Source organism: Pinus tabuliformis, chromosome 8 (assembly GCF_031772625.1).
Source record: "Pinus tabuliformis cultivar Carrire ecotype Pingquan chromosome 8, CPIR1, whole genome shotgun sequence".
In the NCBI taxonomy this organism is placed as follows: domain Eukaryota; kingdom Viridiplantae; phylum Streptophyta; class Pinopsida; order Pinales; family Pinaceae; genus Pinus; species Pinus tabuliformis.
In genome coordinates, this window is record NC_142294.1 from 1701749276 (window position 1) to 1701771382 (window position 22107).

A 22107-nucleotide genomic window follows, 5' to 3' on the forward strand; every position below is an offset into this window, starting at 1 on the left:
TTCAAAATTGAAATGAAAGTAGAAAATGGTCTAATCTACTTTTGCAGAATTGAAATGAAACAACTATTCTACTTTTTCCGAAATAAACTACTCTAGCAGAAGGTTGCAGTAGAAAATAGAAGAAAAGCAGTAATCACAAAATACTCTGACTCTTCCCCGGCAACGGCGCCAAAAATATGGTGAGCTCCAGTATTTCAGCAATGATGCTACAACACTTGGGACTCCCTACTTTACATTTATCAACTTGGTAATTCGTAACAAACTTGGAAGCGACGGTGCTATATGCACAAGTACTAGCTCTTACTGTAGGCTGTCACTTGATCAGCTGGCACAAGTTCGCTAGGAGCTTAAGCCAACTTCTATGAGTTCTCAAAAGAAGCTTTTAACTGTGATGGATGAAAGCTAACTCAAAAGAGGTTAGTCTACTTCCAGAAAGAAGACGAAAGATGAAAGGAAACATAAACCCTAGCAAACCCTAGTTTTACTGACTAACCCTACTTTTGCAAGAAAAGAGATGTAAACTATTGAATTGGAAGCCATTTACTCTTGAAAATGTAAAATGCATGTGTTTCAGCTACTTCTGAAGGAAAATATGGAAAAAGCATCTTTTTGTATTTTTGAGTAATTTTATGCAGAATTATTATACGTGTGTTTTAACTATTTTTGACTGTGCAGAGATTTATTGGCGAAAGAAATGGAGTGGGCATTTGCAGGAGGTTGGGAAGGTGTGGAGAGGACCTAAGGAGTCCCTAGCACCTTTTAGAGATTTCCACCATGATCAAACTTCGAAAAATCGCTCGCATGAACTTCTACAGGAGGTTGTAGGGGATCTACAAGAAATTCTACAGGAAGTTCTACAGGAACAGACTGAAAGTGGTTTTTAGAGGGTTGATGGTGGAAAAACGGTGGGAAAGTGGAAATGAAGGATGGGTAGGGATGTTAAGAGGTCTAGGACCTAGTAAATGAAGCTCAGGAGTGATGAATATGGTTGGATTTGTTCAAAGATGAAGGAAGCAATGTTGCACAAAAATGTAGAAATTAGGGCAAGTTGGAAAAGTATGGCGAATGAGTGAAGGAGACCTTGAGTGAGGGACTGGAGTAGGTTGTGTGATGGAGGAAAGATAGGTTGGAGTTTCTTACAGGTGTTCTGCACACAACTTTCAAAAGCCGATCTAAGAAAATACTAAGAAAAACATAGATTTATTTATTTTGACCTAATCTAACCTAAAAACCAGAAACATGATGAACATAATTTTATAGACAAGAAATCATGCAAGAAAGCTATGGGAACTGAGCAATAACATATCTAAACATGAGAACACAAATGATATCAACTTTTCCAACTCAAAATCTAACACTAGCAATTGCATTGGAAGGAAAAAACAATGTTATTGTGGTAGTAAGTGTGCCTTGGTCTCAATTCATGGTCCCAAGGAGGGAAAATGAGATCAAGGACTGCTTGGTAGCCTTTTTGTGGATCTTTTCTGTTACCAGACTGTCAAATCAACCTGAAACATGAACAACTATATTAATCATCAAAAACAACCTAAGTAACAAAGCAAGATTTTAACCTAAATAACAGAAATTATTCTATGAATGCAAGAAAAAAACATAAAAGTACACAAAGGAGGTACTGGGAACTTGGGTTAGGCCCAATCCCAAGAGCTACAACCTCCTAAGAAAGATCAGAGCTAGTGCAAAGTTGGATTCATCTTCATTGATAAAAAAATAATAGTTACATCACAAAAACTGTCTGCAAGAAGAACTCGAAAATGTGCTGATACAAGGCTGCACTAAAGTGCAAAAATAGACTAACAAATGACTAAACTACTAAGGCTTGAAGCCTTCCTACTTATGCAAATTAGGACTCCCAACAGTCCTCCTTAACTTTAGGAGCTTGGCTGCCCAAAACTACAGTTAATCAGCCACTTCACTAGACTTGCTTGGCTGCCCCTTGAAATCATCTTTGGTGGGTTGTTGAACTCCGAGCTGATGGTGGAGAACTCGAGGAAGGGGTCATTTAGTGTAGGAGACACCCCTCCTAGAAATCTTCAGCCTTGTTTCTTCTAATTTGGCTGCCAGTCTGCTCATAAATGCCTGATCTTGGTCCAAAAATGTCCAAAATTCTGCAATAAGCACGTATTAGACTCTGTGGTAAAGTGACTATTTCCATTCACTCAATTAACATAAATATATTCAAAAGCATGCATAAAAATATGGAGAATGGTGGATTAAATGAGAATAATAAGCAAAATGAGCCCATATAGTTACCCATTTCTGGGGCTCATCAGCCGCCTCGCCCAGGGGCAGGCTGGTGCACTACAACAGAACAACAAAAGGATGGACAGACGATGACCATGGGTAGATATGTAGTTAATATGTCGTCTCTGATGTCCCTCAACGATTGGGATCTTGCAGACAACAGCTAGGGTCTTGCAAAATTACAACACAAGTTGCAACAGACAGTGTGAAGAGAAGATACGAAGGTCGGAAGTGGCTGCGGTGGTACTAGGCAGTCCCGTATGCGACTTCGCCGCTCACACTAAAATCCGCAAAGAAGAATGAGCATCATCAGCTGCGAGACATGGTAGACACACTGAAGCAGGAGCCAGACGAAGCGTTGCAGGAGACAATGAAGGAGCAACAGGACGATGAGCATCACTCAAAGGGAGGCGAACCGCAAAGCCAAGGTCGAGCGTCTAACTTCGCCAGCCAGTGACTTGGGAAGAGTCACGATGATTGTGTTGGGGATTGTTGGGTAGCAGAGGTCCCGCGTAATGGTTTTGGGGCAAAAAGCCCGAAAAATAGGATTAAATGATTGTAAAAATTTCACTGAAATCATGGAGCGCGAATTATAATATGTTGAGTCAAAGGGTAGTCCGCTCAAAAATAATGAAAAAAATATAAATAGATTCGGCCTGCACAGGGATCGCGGGCCAAGGAAGGGTATAAATAGAGCACGACTCTATGAGGGAAAGGCGATTCTTTTAGAGTAGAAAATGTAATGGGTTTTTGAAGAAGATAGTCTGAAAGCATCTGTAAGTCCGAGTCGAAGGTTAGGGTAGTAGGTAGAGGCTTTGCAGCTATGTGTGCAGAGGCCTAGAAAGTCCGTAGTTGGGTGCGCGGACCCCTACAGCTGAGTGCGCAAGGTAGATCTGGATGTATTGGTGGAAAATAATAAAGATAAGTTGCTTCTGTAATTTTGTGTTATCGCGCATCTGAATTTATGATTTACCTTTCTATATCTATTTAAATGTGAATGTGATGAATGTATGTGAATCTGGGTTCATTTTAAGTACGCGAATGATTAAACTTGTTAAATATTTGCTTAAATACCCCGCTAAAAGAGATCTGATACATTAATTAGATTAGATCAGTAATCATCACAGTGGAAGTTACTCCAAGGCCGGATTTGCGCGACTGCAGAGCAGCGTGAAGTAGTGGAAAGGTGCGTGAGTCCACTAAACCACATCTTGACAGCCCAAAGGTGCGGAAGCCTGGTTCCAGCACCCTCCCCTGCTACCTCAGATGAGACCTCAGTTCGCACTCCATGGGTTGTTGCCGAAAGGACCAGTAGTTACAAGATTTGTTCTGCTAAATAACTCTTCCGAACCTGGGTCAAGCCCATATAAGCCAACACTCATGCTGCCCTCCAATAGACCATGAGTGACCAATCCTTGTTGTAGCATCTGCTCTTAGTTAGGGCATCTAACCACCTAGGAAACCCTTCCTCTTGGCTGCTAACATACTTCCAAAATTTCCTCTCCTAGGACACCATCCACTAACATCAATTCAACCTTAACACATCTATATAATACATACCTAGCCCTGCTCAAATTTTGTGTCACCCTGGTGCAGTCTGCTACATGGTCAACCCTCTCTCGTGATTCCTGCACTCGCGTTCTTGCACGTGCGCTAAACTGAAATCGCAGGTTACTACACTCACGTGTTCCTACACTTGTGCATTCTTGCACCCGCACGTTTATGCACTCACGCATTCCTACACTTGTGTTCCTGCACTCGAGCTTCTCGCACTCACACTGCCTTTCTTGATATGTAGACTATGAAAGATGCTTCTTGGATATGTCTAAGTGCCTTACACTTGACCTATATTTATAAGCATCAAATGGCTCCAACAAATTCTCTTTGGGCACTACTTTAACCTCAAGCTAACCTGCCCAACTGGACAAATTTACCCATCTTAACTTCAAAAATTCAATTCTCTTCAACCACTCGAAATCAGATGATTTTAAATGCATCAGATTCATCTTGATGAGTGCTGTCATCCTCATCCATCACATGTTGAAATCTCTCCACAGTTTTGTCCCCAACATCGAAGGGTGCAAAACCCCAAGCTTGGGTTTCAAGCCCATAAGGCCATTTGTGGAGCTCCTTCCTCCAAACCCTCGATCCTCAAGGCCTCGAGTACCTCCCAAGCTACACGAATCAATAATGAGCAGAGGTTTACACCTCGAGGGATTTGATCTCTCTTGATACATCATAGGTCTAGAGTTAAGATAGATTTATGTTGGTTCAAATCACATGCAATAATATGAAAGTCTTAGATAATCATCACTATATATATAGGTATGTTTAAGATAAATATGATACTTTAAAAATTAGATCATTATAAATCCAAATAATAACAAAGTACCAAAAAAAATATCAGTCTATTTTTCAATTTTTTGAATTAGATTTAATTGGTTAAAATTTGGTAAAGCTTTATTTTACTTTAGCTTTTGATGTTTTTAGATTTATCCTCACATTGATAACGTTTATGTTTTTAGGTAACAACAATGTTTAGCGATCAAAAGAAGTTTGATTTTTTAAAGTTTTTTTATCATTCCAATTTTAAAAGTTTTGAGTTAGATTTAGTTTTATTAGAATTTGGTGAAGCTTTATGGTTAGATTTTTTAAAGTTTTTTTTATCATTCCATTTTTAAAAGGTTTGAGTTAGACTTAGTTTATTAGAATTTGGTGAAGCTTTATTATAATTTGGTTTTAAATTTATCTTCTCACTTTTTAGGATATCATGCCTTCAAGATATTTGTTACATTTATGACGTTTATATAGATCAAATTTTACATAATTTAATTGGAGTAATGAGTAATGAGGATGGTTACGCTGACCTGGCAAGGAGTAATGCTACCTCTAGCAATCTTGGACTGTTCTCTTCGTGCCAGAAACCAGCACTGTTCTCCTCGAGCAAGAAACCAGCGGGTGCTCTCGTTGCTTCGCTTAGCGCGCCGTTGAATGGGGTAAAATTTAATAAGATTGGTAAGAAGGCGAGGCATGATTTGATTCGTTTTAATTCTTATAACAATATTTTCGTTAGCAATAAGTTAGACAGCGTGGTTAATAATAATGATTTTTATAATTGTAATAATATTTGCTTGAATAACCATTATGATAAGAATATTAATATGATGTATACGAATAATATGATTATTTATGATAATAAGATTAATAATAAGAATTTATCTAAGAACAGTATTAAGCATAAGAATGATAACAATATTTTGAATAACATTTCGGGTAATATGAAGGTTGGTTTATGCGATATTAATAATAATACTTTATATCCTAAGGATAAATACTCTTTTAGTAATAACATTGATGTTGGTATTAATATTAATAACTTTAACAATGAGAATTTGATTGTGAATCAAGTTCATTCTCCCCCTTCTTCCTTGAATAAGAAAGTGGTTAACCTCTCTAGTTTTTCTTTTTCCCCTTCTGTTTTTAGTCTTTTAGGCAAAGGTTTAAACTTTGCCCTTGCCCCCAGAAGAATCCCGGTGGATGACATTATTTGCGACGTGGAATACGGGATTAGGGATCTTCCGGACAATATAAAGGACACTATTAGGCAGGACTGTGCTGTCGTCCTTAGGAAAGCTAAGCCCCCTCGGAAGAACCTCAGCAAGGAGGAATTCTCTGCCCTTAAATCATTAAATCAGAACCAAGACATTGTCGTTCTGAAGGCTGACAAAGGAGGGGCTTCGGTCATCCTTAACAAGGAGGATTACCGTAAGAAGATGTTAGATCATCTTTACAATAGTGGCAGTTATAAAAAACTGCCCAAGAACCCTCTTAAGAAAGTTTCTAGGACTGTGGCTCTGGCCATCAAGTCCAGTAGTTCTGTGGGCTCTCTAAGCCACAAACTCATTGAGAACAATCCCCTTACTCCTAGGATCTATGGGTTACCTAAGATTCACAAAGAAGGAATCCCTCTGAGGCCTATCGTCAATACCATTGGTGGCCCGACCTACCTTCTTGCTAAGTTCCTCGCCCTGAAACTTAAGCCCCTGGTTGGCCGCACTGAGTCCTTCGTGAAAGACTCTGCATCCTTCATTAAGGAGCTTAAGGATATTAAACTTGACCCCGAGGACATCCTGGTCAGCTTTGACGTGGTCTCCCTTTATGCATGCATCCCTATAAAGGAGGCCTTGGAAGTGATCTATCGCCTAATGGATCCCGATACCGCGCATCTGGTTGAGATCTGTCTCACTTCCACTTTCTTCTGTTTCGAGGGTGAGTTCTTTGAACAGACTTGTGGTGTTGCCATGGGCTCCCCCCTTTCCTCTATTGTCGCCAATCTCTTTATGTAAGATTTCGAAGCCAAAGCTCTAGCCTCGGCTCGTCTCCTTCCTAAGCTTTGGCGAAGGTTTGTAGATGACACTAATGTCATCTGGTCCCATGGCCACGAGGAGCTGGATCGCTTCTTCAATCACCTCAACTGTCAGTCCTCTGCCATTAAATTCACCATGGAAAAATAGGTCAATGGTTGCCTCCCTTTCCTGGATATTCTTATTTCTAAGAATATGGATGGCTCTCTCTCCCACTCAGTATTCCGTAAGAAAACGCATACTGAGCAGTATCTTCATGTCGATTCCCATCATTTCCCTGCTCAAAAGATGGGTGTTCTTAACACCCTTGCTACTCGTGCCCTGAGGATTTCTGATAATAAGAGCTTTGATAAGGAGAGATCCCATCTCCTTAATGTCTTTGTGGAGAATGGTTATAGTAGGCGCCTAGGTCAGAAGGCTTTCCTTAAAGCCTCTAAAAATGCGATGATTAATAGAGAACCGAAGGAGCGCCGGCTTGGGGTCCATCTTCCCTATGTTCAAGGAACCACAGACAAAATTGCTTAGATTCTTAAGAGGTATGATATCCCCTCTACCTTTAGGCCCCTCAACACCATTCGTAAGTCCCTCTGATCAGTGAAAGATCCTGTTGACCCCATGGACATGAAGGGTGTCTACTTGATCCCCTGTTCTTGTGGAACCCCCTACATTGGGGAAACAGGACGCTCCATCCATCAGAGGATAAGCGAACATGCAGCTGACCTAAGACATGGGAGAACCAAGTCTTCAGCATTAGCAGAGCATGTGGAAAAGACCAAGCATCAGGTTTGTATTAAAGAGGCCAAGGTTGTTGCTAAGATTGCTCATTTCCATCATCGCAAATTCAGGGAAGCTATTGAGATTGAAAAAAGGCCTAACAATCTCAATAGAGATGACAGCTGGAAAATCAGTAGCTGTTGGATCCCTGCACTATCGTCGTAGTTTTCTGTGTTTCCCCCTGGAGCCTTCCTTCTGGGGTTATTCCGTTTTGCTCTGTGGTTGGTTTTGGTCTTTCTTCTGTCCCTCCCCTTTTTTGTTGTTCTCTCTATTTTATTTATTTATTCATTTATATACCCTATATTTACAAGTATTTAAGAGTATTATTTTTATTTTTATTCTTATTCTTATTCTTATTCTTATTATTATTATTATTATTATTATTATTCTTTATTCTTTATTCTTTATTTTTATTTTATTTATTTATTTTTATTTATATTTATTTTTTAGCATTATTATTATTATTTAATTTATTTTTATTTAATTAATTAATTAATTAATTTTTATTTTTATTTTTTAATTAATTAATTAATTAATTTATTATTATTATTATTATTATTTTTCAACTGTTTTTTACCTAACTTTTATCTAAATAACGGAATATTAGTACTTTAATACACACACACACACACACACACACATATATATATATATATATATAATTTAAATAAATAAATTAAATTAAAGTTTGTAACTAACCTTTAAAGTATTTTATCTTACCTATTTTAACTCTTTTCCATAAATAATAATATTAATAATAAAAATACGAATATCAATATTAATATTAATATTAATATTAATAAGAATAATAAGAATAATAATAATAATAATAATAATATTAAATTAATAGTGATATTTTGTCTACTAATTTTAATAATATATTAATATCAAGACTATTTTACTAATATAATATTAATTAATAAATAACTCAATTAAACAAAAAATAATTACTTATATATAATAACACATTAATTTAATTAAATAAAATATTACCTTTTCTAACTAACCATGTATATTATTTTATTTATTGATATTTTTAACCTTAACTATATATTTTTTAATTGGAATATATATATATATATATATATATATATATATATATATATTAACGAAAATTAGTGAATAAATAAATAAGTGAATTACCTTCTTAAACCAACCCTAATAGTATTTTATTTATTTTGAATCCTAACTTTTATTAATAACCTATTATTAGTACTTATATATATATATATATATATATATATATATATATATATATATATAAACAAATAAATTAATTAATTTTTAAAACTAACCATTAAATACATATTTTATGTATTAATATTAAAAATAATAATTGAATTAAATTAATGAACTGTAATTTGACCTGGGTCCGTAGGTCAAAATTAGCCGTTGATCGATTTAGCCGTTGGAGTCTCTGCTCAGACTATTTAACATGCTTAGCTGGATCTGTTTCTTCAACTTGTCCTGACGATGAACCACACTGGTTGGTTCGAAACGTGTCGACAAAGGTCTTTCCTCATGTGATTTTCGCCGAAGTTCTGCTTACAACTGGATTTGGTGGATTAGAATCTAAGTTAAACAGAAATTTTGTTTTGAAATTTATTAAATTTAGTTTAGTATTTTGGAAAATGTTTGTTAGGTGTTGTTTAATGAGGTTATAATATTTTTTAAATGGTAAATTTCTCGTGGAAGTTTACCCAAAAATTATTTAAGAAATCTGATTGTGGATGTGTTTAAATAATTTTTTGACGGAGGAAATGAATTCACCATAAAAATCCTGGGGCACCCAAAACTTTGATGTTTGACAGATATAACTCAATTTTACAAAAAATTCTCTCATATTTTCTCAAAATCACCCTGAAATTTCTATTGGTTTTTTGGGTGTAAATGTATCTAGGTGTAATTTTTATATTCATCATATTTATTTTTATTATATTGAATTAGATTTAGCTAATTAGAAATTTTCCAAATTTACACTTTATTTTAATTATGTAATATTTATATGATAGTAACTTTTATTATTGTTATTAAATTTTTTAAAATTTGATTCAAATATGTAAATTTTGACAATGTTATTAGGACAATTTTTCTAAATACAAATGGTATAAACTTTCTAAAACATCTAAAGTTTTGAGCGGAGGCTCTGCTCATCATAAAAAAAAAAAAATACATAAAATTTGAATTGAATATGAGAGAGTGCCTGAAAAGGAATAAATAGAATTAAGGAAAGGATTCACTCAATCTCTCTATCCACCTCTATCTCTTCATCTCTTTGTTCTTCCCCCTCTTTCTCTCCCCCTCCAACTCCATCTCTCTCTCCCTCCCTCTCTCCTCCTCTCTCTCAAGTCCTCTCTCTCTTCCTTTCCATCTCTCTCCCCATTTCATTCCCACCTCTCTCTCTCCTCTCCTTTTCTCTCTGTCTTCCCTCATCTCTGTTGATCTAAGTTGTCATTGATGTCAATATGGCAATATTCTAGACAATAAACAATGATTTGAAGCCAATCGTAGTAGATCCATGAAGAAACAGGAGCAAGAAGCCAAGGAGAAGCAGAACAGATCCATGAAGAAATAAGGGCAAGAAGCCAAGGAGCAAAGCCATCAGAGGAGCCATATTGTTCATTAGAAGGAACAGAGAGGAACACGCATCAGGAGGAGAAGCCAGTGGACGTGCAGTTAATAGAGGAGCCATATCATGCAATATCGGAGGAATATCAGAGAAGAGCTATTGAAGCAGTGCATCGGAAGCAATCGCGGAGTCATATCAGACCAGAAAAGAGCGAAGTAGTATATATCGGGTTAAAGTAAGTGAATGCATGTGGTTATATTCCAAGAGGCAGATTTGTAACAATGCAGTGGTTTTTGGGTGCACATTAGGAGGTAAGTGGTATTTAGAGGAGAGCACCCGATTCCATTCAATGGGATACATGTAGCACTTGGGTGGAGAGAGAAAACCACTTTTTTAGGTGGTTATTTCCCTTTCAAATTTCTCACCTGAAATTCATGCATGCCATTGGATCCAGCGCGGGTTGATCGACGACGAAGGATCAACGGACGGTTCTGGGTTGATCGGGTTAAATGTTGACCGTCGGATCGTGAGCAGATCAACAGTGGAGGTTCGCTAAGGATTACTGTGAAAAAATCAATATCGACGGCTTTATTGCTTTATTATGTTTCACATTGAATCCCTTGACTGTGATATGTATTATGGATCCATTATAATCCACCCTATTGTAATATCACATCTGCCGCGTAGGAAGATATGTTGTATGGCCCCTTGTTTAAAGGCTTAAAGCCTTGCTACATTGAAAGCATCGATTGCGATAATAACGTGCACCCGAATGCACCATTTAACATGACTAAATGTAATATCACATCCGCGCTGTATCGCTAGTCTGTAAGGGATGTCAAACTGTCGATTGCGATAAGTTTGTGGACCCGACAGACTTATTAAAAGCATTTTATAATGTTGATATTTTCTGTTTGGGATGAAATAGGAAAAATCTCAGCTGGTGACAACAATAGGAATTCAGGTCGTAGATTAACTCCAGGTTGTTGGGAGGGAGTTAATGCCTCCTATATTTGATGTGAGGGAATTAATGAGGCTGTTAGATTCTCTAGGCTATATAACAGCCAACCATTCGGATGGTTTGCTAAGAGTGTGAGAGTTTTGTGAGGCTTTCATGATGTAATCTCCTGATTTGAATAATAAATTCCTGATGCCTATGTTTGGTGGACGTAGCCCAGATTGGTTGGGTGAACCACGTTAAAAATTGTCTCCTATGTGCTTGATTGTTCTGCTGTGTTAATTCTGTGTGTTTTAATTGATTTGCTGTGCCTCTGAATTCCAACAATTGGTATCAGAGCACTATTGGAGGTGGAGCGCAGTTGATACGTGGATCAGGCAGCGTGCTGGAGTGCTGAGCCTGCGAGTGAATGCGTGGATTGTTGTGTGTGGTTTTTTGTTTATTGGCACTGTGCATGGCGCGTTGAACGCAATCAGAGTTCAGCAGATCACGGCTGGAGGGGATCGCTGGTGCTGGAGTGCTGCTGCGTGGACCGTCTTCGACACTGGTATGCACGCTGGAGGGTGCGTTTGACTGGAGGGCGGACCATAAAGTGCTGCCTGCGTATAAAGTGCTGCCTGGAAGGTGGAGACCGTGCTTACCCTGGTGGAGCGTTGACACCTGCGTTAATTTATTGCACAACGGCGTACATCGTGGGTATGTATTAAACAAACAGCGTGGATATTTAAAAAAAAAAAAACACAGCATGAATATAGTTGTTATAAACAGAGTGTATATACAAAAACCGGTGTGAGTTACATTCACAAAACGGCATAGTTATATTTTTTTTTTAATGCTGCCGTGGATAGCTGCATTCAAAAGCGTTGGTATATACATGTAAACAAACAAAAAGAAACGACGTCAATTTCTGTTTAAACAATGAGTGTTGAGTGGTGCTGAAGCGTGGATTTATTATATGTGTATTCAAACTGAGTGGACATATATATGTTTAAAAAGAAAAAGGTTGAAACGCATATGTTATAAACCATATGTTACACATTATATAAACCATGTTAACGTAATGGAAAGTGTGCACATTTGTTAATGGTGGATTAATATTAATGGTGGATTAATATTAAAGTGGAAAGTGTGCACATTTGTTAATGGTGGATTACTATTAAAGTGGCTGAACACATATGGTGGAGTAGTTTTTTTTTGGTGGAGCGGATCAATCTTTCCATTGGTGATTCACATCAGAATATTATTTTTTGTTTTAAAAGGCAAAGGCAGAAAGGCATAGGCAATTTTTCCTTTTATTGCTGGTTGGATATTGGAGATTACTGTGTGTTTGTTTTTTTTTTTGCTGATACAAAATGGCGAAAACTCAAAGTGCTCGTTTTGAGATTGAGAAATTTAATGGCAAGAATAATTTTGAGATCTGGAAGGTGAAGATGCACGATCTGCTGGTTCAACAAGGTGTGGCGAAAGCACTGTTGGGGAAAAACAAAAGACCTCCTTCCATGACGGAGGATGATTGGGATGAGATGGACGATAGAGCTCTGAGCGCAATTCGGTTATGTCTAGCGGACGATGTTCTGTTCAACATTGTGTTAGAGAAAACCGCCTCGGGCCTGTGGACGAAGCTTGAGAAGCTCTATATGACGAAATCTTTGACAAATCGGATTCTCCTGAAGCGGCAGCTTTATGGTTTGCGGATGAAAGAAGGTACCTCAATTGCTGATCACCTGAATGTTTTTAATACCTTATTGGTGCAATTAGACAGTCTAGATGTGAAATTTGATTCAGAGGATAAGGCAATAACTCTATTATGTTCATTTCCTGAATCCTGGGATCACTTTGTTACTTCCATAAGCTTTAGTACATCAGACATCCTTGAGTTTGACGATGTTGTTGGAGCCTTATTGGCTGAGGAAACGAGGAAGAGGTCGAATGCAGACACCTCTACATCAGAGGTAATGATGGCCAGAGGTCGCTCACGAGAGAGACACTCCGGGCGAAAGCATAGCGACTCTCGTTCAAAATCCAAAGGAAAGAAGCCAAAGGTGAAGTGCTGGCATTGTGGCAAGGCTGGACATCTGAAAAAGGATTGCTGGAAGCGAAAGCAGGCTGCTAAATAAGGCTCTTCGACAGAAAATAAGGAAGCCAACACCACAGATACAGGTTCAGTATCTGGTTCAGGTATGAGTGATGAGGTATTGTCAGTTAATATTTCAAAACATGATCAACATTGGTTGTTAGATTCCGGGGCATCTGACCACATGTGTATTCATAAAGATTGGTTTAAAACATATAAATCAATTGATGATGGTGTTGTGTACATGGGTAATGATGTAACATGTAATATTGTGGGAATTGGGAGCATACAACTGTAAATGTTTGATGGGACAACCAAAATATTAACTGATGTGAGGCATGTACCAGATTTAAGGAAAAATTTGATTTCATTAGGAGCACTTGATTCAAATGGATATAAAACTGTAATTCAAGGTGGAGTTATGAAAATTTATAAAGGTATCTTACTAGTTATGAAAGCTAAGAAAGTAGGAAATCTATTTCAGTTAGAAGGTAGAACTGGGTCAGATCATGTGTTTGTGTCTGAACATGACAGTAGTTCCATTCACTTATGGCATCAAAGATTGGGGCATATGAGTGAAATAGGATTGAAAATTTTGGCTGACCGAAAGTTACTTCCTAATCTAAGATCTGGAAAATTGGATTTCTGTAAACATTGTCTGTTTGGTAAACAAAGTAAACAAAAGTTTAAAACATGCAAACATACTAGTAAAGGGATACTTGATTATATTCATTCAGATGTTTGGGGTCCAGCCCCTACAGCGTCGTATGGTGGCTCGTCGTATTTTGTGTCATTTATTGATGACTTTTTCTCGGAAAGTGTGGGTCTACATGTTGAAACGGAAGTCTGATGTTTTTACAGTTTTCAAGCAGTTTAGAGCATTGGTAGAAAACAACACTGGTAGAACTATAAAATGTTTAAGAACTGACAATGGTGGTGAGTTTTCCTCCAAGGAGTTTGACAGCTATTGCAAGGATGCAGGGATCGAAAGACATAAGACCACGGTTTATACTCCTCAGCAGAATGGAGTTGCTGAACGCATGAACAAGACTCTTCTAGAAAGATCAAGGTGTATGCTGAGTAACGCCGGGTTGCCAAAGGAGTTGTGGACGGAAGCAGTGGCAACAGCTTGTTATGTGATAAACCGGTCTCCATCAACGGCTATAGACTGCAAGATTCCGCAAGAGGTATGGAAAGGACACCCTTGTGATTATTCTAAACTCAGAGTGTTTGGTTGTGATGCATATGCTCTAGTGCTTAAACATCAACGAACTAAATTAGATCCAAAGTCTAAAAGGTATATCTTTGTTAGGTATGGTGGTGGAACAAAGGGATTTAGATTGTGGGATCCTACTACCCGCAAAATCATCATCAACAGAGATGTAAAGTTTGATGAATCCTCTCTTGTATAGTTAGATGTAAATAGTAGATTGAAACAGGATGATGTATCTGATTTCCAGCATATTCAGTTTGACAGCATTTCTAATGATAGTCATAACGCCCATAGTTCAGATTCTAGTCATGAACAGGTTTCAGAATCAGATTATGAACAGGTTTCAGATGGAGGACATGAACAGGTCTCAGATGGCGATCATGAAGAAGTTTCTACAGATGATAGAAAGCCAATTGTGGAAGCACGAGAAACATTCTTAAGGAGATCTACAAGAATCAAACGTCGTCCGAGAAGGTATGATGATCATGTTACTTCAGTTTCTTTGATCGCTAATGATGATGAACCTTTGTTTTATCAGGAAGCTGTAGAAGGTTCAAATAGTGACAAATGGAAAGCAGCCATGAAGGAAGAAATGATGGCCTTAGGTAAGAATGGTACGTGGGATCTGGTTGAACTTCCCAAAGGCAGGAAAACTGTGGGATGCAAATGGGTCTTCAAGCTGAAATGGGGTGAGAATGATACAGAAGACAGGTACAAAGCTCGGCTAGTTGCAAAAGGGTTTTCTCAGAAAGCTGGCATAGACTTTCATGAGATATTTTCACCAGTGGTTAAAATTGTTTCAATTAGAATTGTGTTAGCATTAATGGCTTTGTTTGATTTGGAGTTGAAGCAGTTAGATGTTAAGACTGCATTTCTACATGTTGATTTAGATGAGGAAATATATATGGAACAACCGGAAGGGTTTGTTCAGCATCGCAATGCGAAATTTGTCTGCAGGCTCAAGAAGTCATTATATGGCCTGAAGCAGTCACCTCGGCAACTGTGGTATAAGAAGTTTGATTCTTTCATGTTGAGTCAGAAATATGTAAGAAGTGAATATGATCATTGTGTTTATTTTAAGCAGTTAAATAATGGCATGTTCATTATCTTAGTGTTGTATGTTGATGATATGCTTTTAGCAAGCAAAAGCATTGAAGAAATCAACAGGTTGAAGACTCAGATGGCAAGGACGTTTGATATGAAAGATCTAGGAGCCGCAAGACAGATTTTGGGCATGGAGATTTTCAGAGACAAGAGTAATGGTAAGCTGTGGCTATCACAACAGAGGTATGTTGAGAAAATACTTTTGAGGTTTGGTATGAATAATGTGAAGCCTGTGTCAGTCCCTTTAGCTTCCCATTTTAAGCTTTCTTCGAGTTTATGTCCTAATACAGATGAAGAAAAGGATTATATGTCTCGAATTCCTTATGCCAATGTAGTAGGATGTTTGATGTATGCGATGGTGTGTACGCGACCAGATATTTCTCATGCAGTTGGGGTTGTCAGCAGGTACATGGAAAATCCGGGTAAAGAGCACTGGTCAGCAGTGAAATGGGTGCTTCGGTACTTGAGAGGCACAAGTAGTTATTGTATTTCTTACAATAAGAGTAGTGAATTTGTTTGCGGATATGTTGATTCCGATTTTGCAGGTGATTTGGATAAGAGAAGATCAACTTCAGGGTACGTCTTTACTCTTGCAGGTGGAGCTATAAGCTGGATGTCAAAGCTACAGAACATTGTTGCTTTATCCACTACTGAAGCAGAATACATTGCTGCGTTGCATGCTTGCAAAGAGGCGGTTTGGTTGAAAGGTTTTCTTGGTGAGTTTGGTAGGTTACAGGATAACATCAGGTTACTTTGTGACAGTCAAAGTGCAATACATTTGGCTAAGAATCCGGACTATCATAGTAAATCAAAGCATATTCCAATCAAATATCATTTTGTAAGACATGTTATCACTGAAAGGGGAGTTTCTCTTGAAAAGGTGCATACAAAGGAGAACTGTGCAGACATGTTCACGAAACCAGTTTTGTTGGAGAAGCTACGCTGGTGTTTGGCTTCTCTTGGCTTGCAGAAAAGATAAAATAATAATAACAGGGCATCAGGCGAATTGTTGTCAAGGTGGAGATTGTTGAGATTTTATGTTTGGGATGAAATAGGAAAAATCTCAGCTGGTGACAACAATAGGAATTCAGGTCGTAGATTAACTCCAGGTTGTTGGGAGGGAGTTAATGCCTCCTATATTTGATGTGAGGGAATTAATGAGGCTGTTAGATTCTCTAGGCTATATAACAGCCAACCATTCGGATGGTTTGCTAAGAGTGTGAGAGTTTGTGAGGCTTTCATGATGTAATCTCCTGATTTGAATAATAAATTCCTGATGCCTATGTTTGGTGGACGTAGCCCAGATTGGTTGGGTGAACCACGTTAAAAATTGTCTCCTATGTGCTTGATTGTTCTGCTGTGTTAATTCTGTGTGTTTTAATTGATTTTCTGTGCCTCTGAATTCCAACATATAAGAATATCGTGTCCAGGTATCGGGGAATTGACTATGTTATGTACAAATCTGCTGATTGCGATAAAGTTGTGGAGGAGTGGACCTGATGAAGTTATAGATGCAGGTATAATGCATTTGAAGTCTGGCCTTATGTGTTCGGAGGGTGTTTTTCCATGTATTCCTGTGTATTCCGATAAGTAATGTTGCCTAGGTTTTTATTACGATAAGTAATGTTGCCTAGGTTTTTAAGGCCAAAAAGCATAAATTAACACTTCCGATAGTTTAGTGGGCCTGAACCATCGTGATAGCGATATGCAATAAGGTATGCCTTGAGAAATGTACATAGGCGAGGAATTAAGAAAAGGATGTCCTGCGTCATATAGGCATAACTTATAAAAGACCTCCAGAAAGTTGCGATTGCAATTGGATAGTGACGTGGCATGTGGGACCTCTCTGTTGACAGAGGAAGCCATGGACAGGGAAGCTGAAGAATCAAGCATAGATGGACGAGCGAGCATAGAGGAAGCTAAAGCGACCAAAGGAGGGAAGCCTAAAGGTTGAGCGAGCGTTGAGGAAGCCGAAGCTCAAGCGAGCAAGGAGGAAGCCAAAGGTCAGGCGTATTAGGCTCCTATAACAGTGAACAAGGAAGGTTCAGAGGAGGTTGGTGAACTGGAAGAAAGGAGCAAGCCGTAGGTCCAGTAGAACAGAAAAGGGCCGAAGGTCCAACAGGACAGAAGGAAGATGAAGGTCCAACCGGATAGCAGGCAGTCGAAGGACGAGCAACTCTGTTGATCGTGTTACCCTGTGAAAGGTTCAGACCTGTGATGAATTAATCAGGTACATAATACATACTGAAGAACAATTCTGTGATATAATAAATAAAGTTTCATTTGATATCGCTTGAAGGGAACAATAGCCAGGACCAGTATTGAAGCATATGTGAATGTATTTCTGGGAATTAAGAGATTGCAATAGCAAGATCAGTGCCCAGTAGTCACACTGCAAGCATTCGCCATGACAGTGAGTACAGAGGCATGAAACAGAGAGTTGGTTCTTGTGCAGAGCTTAGTGCATCTAATAGTAGACTCACTAACGCTGTGTGGAGACATTATCAGAGATCATGATGGATATTGCAGACTCTGTGTGGACAGTATGAAGAGTTGTATAGACTTCTTCATATGAAGACTGATTGCCATTGATGCTATAGCATGGAGACTACAATGAAGTTGTAAACAGACAGATGTCAGTAAAGAAGAGTTCTGAGAGCAGAACATTACTATCAAACATACCTTGACATGAGGGTTGGATCCCTTGGGGTTGGTGCCTCAGAAGTTTGCGGGATTTGTGTCCTTGGAGTTGTTGCTCGTATATCCAAGGTTGGTGCCTTGACAAAACAGATCCAGATAGTTTGTAGCAGAGGGTTGAAGCCCTTGAGGATGGTGCCTCAGAATTGGAAGGATTGATGTCCTGGGAGTTGGTGCTCCTAAGTCCAAGGTTGATGCCTTGACAAAACATAGTTGGTGCTCTGGAGGTTGGAGCCTCACAAAAGTCCAAGTTGGTGCTTGACAACAGATTGGAACCATATATATATTGTCTCTATTTTATTTCAAAGATTATATTAATAAAAGAATTTATTCTTGTTGTTCATATTGTGTTATGAATATAAATGTTTTAACTAGTAAAATAACAATTGAAAATAAATATTGATTCACCCCCCCTAGTATTTCCGACAATTGGTATCAGAGCCAGTACCTTCATTCAAAGCCTAATAGCTTGAAGGTTGATCTTTAGAACACAAATGGTGAAGTCAAAGAAGAATGTCTCCAACTACAACAAAATAGGCAATTTGCACCAGATTTAGCACCAGATTTTAGTGCATTTTTTTCTCAATTGGGACATGGCGCTAAATCTGGCTCTATTGTACAATTTTTAAAGTGTCCTTTTTTGCGCCAAATTTTTCATCATATTCTGCACCAAGATTTGCATTTGGTTTTAAAATAGGTTTTTCTTCTAGTTTTGTGCCATTTTTTGCATCTATTTTTGCATCATTTTTTGCTTCCTATTTTGTGCCAGTCTTTCCTTCTAGTTTTTTGTTGTAATTTTCATCGAGTTTTACAACATCTTTTGCATCTGATTTAGTGCCTTTTTTTGCATCCATTTTGGGCCAGTTTTTGCATCTAGTCTTATGCCTTTTTTTGCTTATGATTTTGTACTTATTTTTACATCTACTTTTGTGCTAGTTTTTCTGGCCTTTTTTACACCACTTTTTGCAGCCAATTTTGTACCATATGTTGAAGCTGATTTAGTGCCAAATTTTGCATGCATTTCTACACCATTTTTTGCATCCACATTTTCATTTTATTTGTCTCCCTTTTTTGCATCCTATTTTTCACCATATTTTGCATCTAATTTTGCATCATTTTTTGCATCTAATTTAGCATCATTTTTAACACCATTTCTTGCATCCAATTTTTCATCCTTTTGAGCATCTAGCTTTACATCCTATGTTGAACCATGTGTTGCATCCTCCTTTGCATCCCATTTTGTGTTTGATGTTACGTTCAATTTTGAGTCAATTTTTCGTCTACTTTTGCATTAGTTTTGTCAGACCAGGTAGTAACTCCTCCAAATCAATTCACATTTATTCATTCAGGTTGGTATTTATTATATACATGAGGGAGAGACTGTTCACTTCATCTCCCGGTGACTATTCATATTTCTTATTATTTATTTACATCAGTTACACTTATTCACCCAATCCTGATGTTTAGGTGTCAACATTCCCCCCCCCCCCCCCCAATCTGAAGGGATGTTGGTGAGTCCAAGGATCGTTCTGAATCGTTCAAGCTTTTCTCTTCCAAGAGCTTCGGTGAAGATGTTTGCAATTTGCTCATTAGTGGAACAATGGCAGAGATGGATTGTTTTTGCCTCAACATGATGTCGAATTAGATGATATTTAGTATTGATTTGCTTCATTCGATCATGGAACTTTGGGTTCTTGGCCAACTTTATTGCCGAGGTATTGTCAATCATGAGTGGAGTCAATTGTTCTTGTTTTACCTCCAAATCTTCAAGAATTTTCCAGAGCCACGCATTTTCTTTTGTTTCCTCAGCTGCTGCCACATATTCTACTTCTGTTGTGGAATCTACTGGAACTAATTTTTTGCGTCATCCCCAAGAGACAACTCTCGATCCAAGACTCATAGCATAACCTGAAGTAGATACCCCAGTTTCTTTGTCTCCATCGAAGTCTGAATTAGAGTATTCGATCAAGCTGAAGTTGTCCACCTGTGTATACTTGATTCCAAAGTCTTGAGTTCCCTTCAAGTACCTTAGAACTCTTTTTGCAACAGACCAATGTCCCTCACAAGGCTTTTGCATAAACCTGGAGAGGATTCCAACAACAAGCGAAATGTATTGTCTGGTAGTAGTTAGGTAGTTGAGACTTCCTACAAGTTGTCTATACTTTGTTGCATCTGTTATCACAAAATTGTGTACTAAGGGCTGCTACCTAGCAAGATCTCATGTAACTATTTCAACCAGGCTTTAGACTAAGGCTTAGCCTCCTTAGTCAGAGAGGGCTCTCTCACTGATTTTTGATAGGAAATATTAACAAGAAAAGATGGCTAACTCTTCAAACAGTTTATGAAAACAAGCTGGTTGGAACAACAAAATAACACTTCTTCCATTGGGCTCATGGAGTCAAACACTTCTGCAGTAAACTATTAACCACTCAATCATAGAAGCCAAGGCATATAATGTTTAACACTCAAAACATCTCTCAAAAAGAACCTCAACTCATAAATATACACAGGAAGTCTGAGCACTAGGTGAATTCAGAGTGATTGCATATTTAGTGAGCTGTAAAATACATAAAGGATAATAACAAAACCACACATATTCTGAGCATTGAACACATGATGAATCTTGGGAAGAAAAAGTAATCCTTATATTACTGTCAAAAGTCTTTTTACATAAGCTGATAAAAACTCTGTTTTTTCATAAATCCCCAACCCTAGTTACATCAGAGTTTTTACTATATATAGGAAAACCAAAACTAAAAACTACCTTGAGTCTTCTCCACAAGCATGAGGGGAGAGTTCGATGGTCTATCATTAATTAACCCTATCTATTTCTAAACAAACTTATTAAATACATAAGGTATTGTGCTGTAAATACATAGAGTCCTAATTACATTGAAAGTCCAACTCTATCTCCTCGTATGCATGATTCTTCTTGGATCCTTGACAGCTGTACATTTTCTGTTATGGCTGAGATATGTTAGAGGAACATTCACTGAACAAGCTGACCTCGGGTGATAGCTGTGTAGATGGCTCATTAATTAGTAAAGATGAGTATCCTATTTTCACGGTCCCTGTCTCCTACCATCCTCCGAAAATGTAGCAGGCATGTTCCCAAATCTTTAATAACTCAAAGTATGGAACGCTGCTACCAAACACCATGTCTCTAGATGAGTTGTAGGCTGTATTGATGTACAGGTGTCTTTCTTCTAACATTCCTGGTCAAACTGTTTATTCTGTATTGAAAACATCACCTACAGCAGTTTCGTAGCGCGCTACGAAACTGCTGTGTGATTAAAAAAAAACACAGTCTTCCTCTCATAGCTAAATGATTGCCAGTGTGTAGCTTCAACATCAGCAAGGTCCGAACACTGACCATCCTTCTCATGTAACTGTCCTGTTGTTTCAATACCTGCTTCCTTATGTGTTGAATTGAAATCTGAATCAAACTCATGTTTGGCTCTGCCATCTGAAATTGTTTCCATTTCTGATTCCTTAAGTGCACAAAACAATGGCACATTCTATAATCTGAATCGAGCACATCAGCTTTAAGTGGGAATCCTTATTCTTACAGAACCCATTTTCCAAAGATCACTAAACAAGGCATAAATGTGCCTCTGCAAGATGTGCTCACAGTCTTTAACAAACACTATTGATATGGAATACATTCCAGATCAATTAGGTTAGAACAACTTACAAAACCTTTACAAGGCTACCCGCTGTATAATTTAAAGTCTTGCAACAAACATAGAAAGTAAAACCTTCAACACCAGGAAACTGAAGATATTAATGGACCGAAAACATTCATGTCTCTTTCCTGTGCAACCACCCCTGCATTTCAGTAAACAGAGTATTACAGAGAAAACCCCCTGCATTTCCAATGTTCATCTATGCAGCTTCATTTGCATGTATCACTGTGTTCCTATAAGTGCTGGTGTTCAAATGACCTTAATTCTGATGTGGAATCTGCAAGTCCCTCCACCATGCCATCCTCAATAGGAAATTCCTCTGCATCTTTAGTTGATTCACATGACATTACATCATTATCTGTTGCTAATGCCAAATTAAATTGGGAGTTAACAAAGTCTTTATCAT